This window comes from Octodon degus, unplaced genomic scaffold, assembly GCF_000260255.1.
Source record: "Octodon degus isolate 3935 unplaced genomic scaffold, OctDeg1.0 scaffold00188, whole genome shotgun sequence".
In the NCBI taxonomy this organism is placed as follows: domain Eukaryota; kingdom Metazoa; phylum Chordata; class Mammalia; order Rodentia; family Octodontidae; genus Octodon; species Octodon degus.
In genome coordinates this window covers 4330429-4336398 of record NW_004524764.1, presented here as the reverse complement: position 1 = coordinate 4336398, position 5970 = coordinate 4330429, and positions in this window count along the sequence as shown.

Sequence of the window (5970 nt, the reverse complement as noted above, 5' to 3'; positions counted from 1 at the left end):
AAGAGAGAGTTTTTTTTGTGTTTCTTAGTGCAACCGTATGTAATCTTTGAGCACACGTGTCTACTTATATCTCATGCCACCATGCTATTCATGACATTTTTGGGCTAGATATTTAAAGATTACTAGGCGTTAGTTTCAACTATAAAATTGTGAACTATAATATGCCTTCATAGGATTGAAAAAGATTAAATCGGACAATGCAGGTAGATGTGTAGATTTTTTCCAAGACCTTCCTCTATTTGAATCTTCACAACTGTGTATCAGAGACCAATGTCCAAGAAAGAATTTGTAATTCTTAAATTGGGGGTACAGATAAAAAGTGTAAGATTTAGTTTGAATCTAAGAGAGAGCTCTCACATGTGTTTATACAGAAGAAACGTATTTCTTTTTCTTTTGTTTTGAGAGAGAGTCTTGCTATATAGTGTGGTGGATTGGCCTTAAGTTTGCTTATGTAGGCTGAGCTGGCCTTGAACTCATGGCAATCCTCCTGCCTCAGCCTCCTGATTGCTGGGATTACAGGCATGCACCACAACGTCTGGAAGATGGAACATTTATTTTTCAAAGATGTAAACTATTGCTCTTGACTTGTTAACTGGGTAGTGACTTTTCTATTTAGAAACTAATCCATTATTCATGAAAGCAATGCTCTTAAAAAATAAAATGCTGAAAAGGTTCCTAAGAAAAGGACAACTCAGACTGAGGAAATGTTTTTTGAGTTTCATCAGACTTTTTTGGTATTAGGACAGACTGGAGGCTTCAAGCTTTTTACATGGCTGACTTAAACTTCAAGTTTGAGGGAACTCGGTCTTCCTGAGATTTGAATCCATACACCATAATCATTTGCCCATATCCTCCAGAGCTTTAAACATGGTTTAAACTTTTTGAAGATGAAAGACCTGAAACCAGAAGGCAGATACTATACAAATACCAAAGTGAATAAACTAGAACTTAGAGAAGCAAGAGGGAAAGGCCATGAAAGAGATTCCAAAGGTGGCCTTACATGTTGGGATTTGGAGAGGAAGGGCAGGAAGGAGAAACTCCCATGCGTTGTGGAATGAATCACCCCCCTTCTTGTTCATAAGTTAAAAGTTCTAACTTCTATAAATTCACAATGTGAGTATATTTGGAGGTAGGTTATTGAAGGGGGTAAGAAAATGAGGTCATTAGGATGGACTTTCATGCGCAGAGTTGGTCTCCTCCTCAGGAAAGGCGATTAGGATATAGACACACACAGAAGGGAGACCATGGAAAGAGTAGATTGAACACGGCCACATGTAAGCAAGGGACAAGGCTATGCTCTCAGGGATCGTTTCTGTAGTATGTAAGCAAGGGATGAGGCCTCAGAACAAACCATTGCTGCCCGGACCTTGTTCTAGGATTTCTATCTTGTAGAACTGTAAAAAAGCAAATTTTTACTGTGTAAGCTAACTCAGTTTGTGGTACTTTGTTAAGCCAATTTTGGTAAATTTATACGGAGGGGAAATCAGAAATAAAGGCATGGAGGCAGGAACGCATGTTTTGTGGTGGAGAATTGGTAAGAAAATAATGATTTCATATCACAGAATGTATAATTAATGTGTTGGAAAGACAAGCTGATAGGACAGTGTTCTAAAAAGGGATTTAACCAAGCAAACTCTGTTTAGAAGTCTGAAACAGACGAAACTTCAAATGCCATGTTTCTAGAGCTGAATCTGAGAGCGATGTGAAAGATTCCATTAGAGACTGAAAACAAAAGCTACATTTATGTGAAAAAGTCTGGCTTGTGGAATTTGAAGGAAGTGGTACACATATCAATTATCATTTAAAGTAAGAGTCAATCATGCTTGACGGCAAGGAAGGGAATACCTGAATGCACCAAAGTGGTTTTGAAATTGACCAGTGTAATAGTGGTTTGAGGTTGACCAGTTGACCCTAGTGGTCAATGATAAGGCAGATGTCTGAAAGTTGACCCTTCCCCATGAGGGGTAACGAGACAGGCTGGATTCAAGGCTAAGAATGTCATGTTAATGCAAGAAGAAAAAACATAGATAAATTCTATGAGAGAATATTTAAAAGGACAGACTCCCTTTTAAGGGTAACTAAAGTACTTTTAAGAGTGAGGTTATCTACTATATGATTTACTGTTATACCCATTATGTAATTTAAGTCATTTGCATTCTTATAATGTAAGTATCTTCTGTTGCTCCAAATTAATTGAAAACATTAACACAAACACAAATGCGTTGTGTCATTAGTTCAGGAAAAGCCTAAAACAAGGGATTGTGTTTCATGTTTGAATTAGTGCTGAAGAGAGAAAGAACATTCACAGAAAAGCAGAAACAAGTGAGACTAAATATTTATTGAAAATAGAAGCCCTGAGTGAATTTGAAGTATTTGGGGGAAAAGTGGGCCTTTTGCTGACTTTTTTTTTTTAATTGAATAGGAATTTAGTCAAGTTTCTGTTGCTAATACCACAGTATCACAATGGTATAAAGAAGTTTATTTTGGCTCGCAGTTCTGGTACAAGGTCAAAGGGCTGCATCCAGTGATGGCTTTCTTGGAGGAGTCCCAAGGTGATGAGAGAATTCACATGGTGAGACATACAGAGTCCATGTGGGTATGTGTGTTCTGGTATCTGTCGTCTTACAAAATCATGAGTATTCAGTTATGACTTTACATAACCCTAATCATCTCCCAGAGACCCCAGTTTGAAAAATTGTGGAAGGATAAAGGTTTTGTCCTCTAAGACCTCACAATGGGGATTAAACTTCAGCATGCTTCTAGTTTGAGGGGTTTTGTTTTTGTTTTAGTTTTTGGCTGATCCAAGCTGCCTTAAGGGAGGTCTGGTAAGGTATGTGGAGCTGGGGATTGAACTGTAGTGTCCTGTGCCTGACTGCATTTGTATAAGCAGGCCCTTAAGCAACTGAGCTAACCGGGCAACGCCCCCCACCCCTGCATGTTTCTAGGTTGGACTTCAAGAAGGGATAACTCATGCAAACCATTCCACTAAACCATATGGAAGTGCAGTTACCATAAAATTTAGGAACACTTTATATGACAATTCATATCCTTTACAGATTTTTTCATATATACTTTCAGAATATTCATACACGGCAAAAATATTGAAGAATCCTTAAGTATCAGAAAAACATCAACTAACTTGGCAATGACTTGTCAAAGATCTTTATTTTTCTCAACACCACTAATCTCCTAAGAGTATTGCTAATGAACTGTATGCAACTTCAATTTCAATCCAAAGCTTTTTGGTTTTTTTGTGCCTCTCAAGCCCATCATCACTGGCTCATGGCAATGTGAATATATGATGCTAGCAACAACAGGCCAAGTCTTTAAATGGCAATAGAAAGAGTGATTGGTTAAAGGCTAAACAGTAGAGGCTAAAAATTGTGGCTGATTTTCGGTTTTTGTTCTTACTGGAATGGCCAAGCAATGCACATGGCAATATAAATTGCTATAGATATCATCCAAACCTTTTTGCCTTGAAACAATAGAAAAGTTTGTTATTTTACCACTTCAAAATCTATTATCTAGGAACATAGTGTTATAATAGGTAAGATCTCAGAGAAATTTTAAAAAGGCAACTCAGAGAGCTGAGGAGATAGCTCAGTGGCATAAGTGCTTGTCCAGCAAGCACAAGGTCCTGAGTTGGATCCCTAGTACCACATGTAGTGCCTGCATGCCATGCCGACCCCAGATCCCCAGGTGTGCCACGCCTGCCATGGAGCCGAGTGTGGTGATGCGCACCTGTAATTCCAGTGCTGGGAAGGCTGAGACAGGAGGATCACTTCAAGTCCAAACTGCATAGTGAGACCTTGTATCAAACAAAATAAAACAAAACAAAAGGAAATGAAAGAAAACAAAAAAATCAAAACAAGACAATTCAAGAAGGAAAAAATAATCAGAGTAAGCTACATAATAGTGTAATAGTAAATACAAATTACAAAAAAGGAAGAGAGAAACTGTGAATATTTGACTCCTCAAACATTATCAAGATGGGTTATTGTCAAATCAAATATGAATTATATACAATTCAACCACTGAAGATGTTACTGTGGGTTGATTTGAGAAAACCTCACACAAATGGCAGAAGGTTTTGGTGGGCCTCAAAGTTGGAAGTATTCTCTGAAAACTGTTTCAGTCTCATTATCTTGAACAAGATTTCTCAATCTGGGCATTTAGACTGGATAATCCTTATCTTAAATAAGATTTCTCAATCTTGGCAGTTAGACTAGATACTTGTTGTGAGGGACTGTTCTGTGCAGTGTGAGATATTTAGCAGTGTCCCTGGCTTCATGAACTAGAAATCTGCAACAAACCTCATTCCATCCCAGTTGTGACAATCAAAAATTTCTCCAGACGTTGCCTAGATCATGGAGGGCGCGCACAAAATTGCCCTGGTTGAGTATCATTGATTTAGCATATAGAAGATAAAGATGTGTAAGGAGAGGATTTCTCTCATTTCAGTGTCTTTGCAAGCAAGCAAATAAAGAGCAGAAAAATTTTCGTATAGTTTAAGGAATCTGCCAAATTCTTTAAAGAAGGTAGCTTGATTCATTCTGCTTGTGATGTTGATTGGTCCCAGAAGAACAACATCAGATATACTGATGAGAGACACCCTGGTTGTCATGAAGATAACATAAAGTCTTACATCTATTTTACTGAGGGTGATGACTGTACTTTTCCTGAGATTCCCTGAATAATACATGCACACACACCAATTTTTGATGATTCATTAAAATTACAGTTTAGGAAATATGAAGCACATAAAAGATATACATAGAACCTACTCATATTTTATTTTCCAGTTTCAAATACCAAGTGAATTTATTCTTTTTCCATTTACATTGATTTCAGTAAACTCATCAGACACAGTTTTAGTCATATGGCTAGCTAAACAGCTTTAGAGCGTATGACTCTATGAGAATAGGCAGCTTTGGATAATTTGGAAAAATTTAGTTTTAAAGAATGATGAGGTGATAGAGACTTAAACCAGGAGAATGCTCACCTTAAGATAATTAAAAAGATGAAATGGAAAGAGTATAAGGCCAGATATTTGTATAAATACAGATATTTGTAGAATGTATGATATCCATAGTGTATGTTGTCATCTTTATATCCTATTTCATAGAAATTATAAAAATAATCACAAGAAAATATTATTCAAGAAAATATTTTCCTGGCTTAAAATTCATCTCACTTAAAAAATGTAGGATGAATTTTCCAATTTGAGTCTGACTAATATGAATCTAAACAGGAAATCTGATCCTTTTGAATATACCTGTCAAAAGCCTTTGATGTATTTAGCATGAACCAGGTGCTGTGATAGAAGCTACACTCTTATTAGAGACTAATCTGTCTAACTCCCTATGAAGAAACTTACAAGATAAATCAAGTTTTACAAAGAGTGTCAGTACAGTTAAACGTTATAGGTAGTACACAGATCTTCTCAAAGGAAAGGGAGATCAGTTACACAACTATACAGCAGGAAAAATGTGGACTTATGTTATACATCTATTAACAGTGTCCTGTTTCACTGTACCCTTACCAGTGGGGTGTATGATCACTTAAATTGTTTTGGTAATTTGGTAAGTAAAATTGGTATCTAATTTTAATTTCCATTTATATGTTGGAGAGGTCAATTTTTCCAAGTACTGTATATGGTTCTCATGTGAATTTCCTGCCTTGTCACTTGTCTACTTATACCCTTTTTCCTGATTCCTTCTTAAATTTAGTGCCCTCAGTCCCTATCTTCTCACCCCTACAAGCTCTTTTTAGAATATTTTAATTCTCTGATCCCTTAAGTTGTATTCTAATAGGGCATTTTCTGTGAATAACTTTTCTGATTTTGTTTAGTGCAGCAAACTAAAATTCTTTTTCGGGCTGGTGAGATGGCTCAGTGGTCTAAAGCACCTACTTAGAACAAGCTTAGCAAAGCACAGGGACCGCGGTTCAATCCACCAGCACCACATGCCA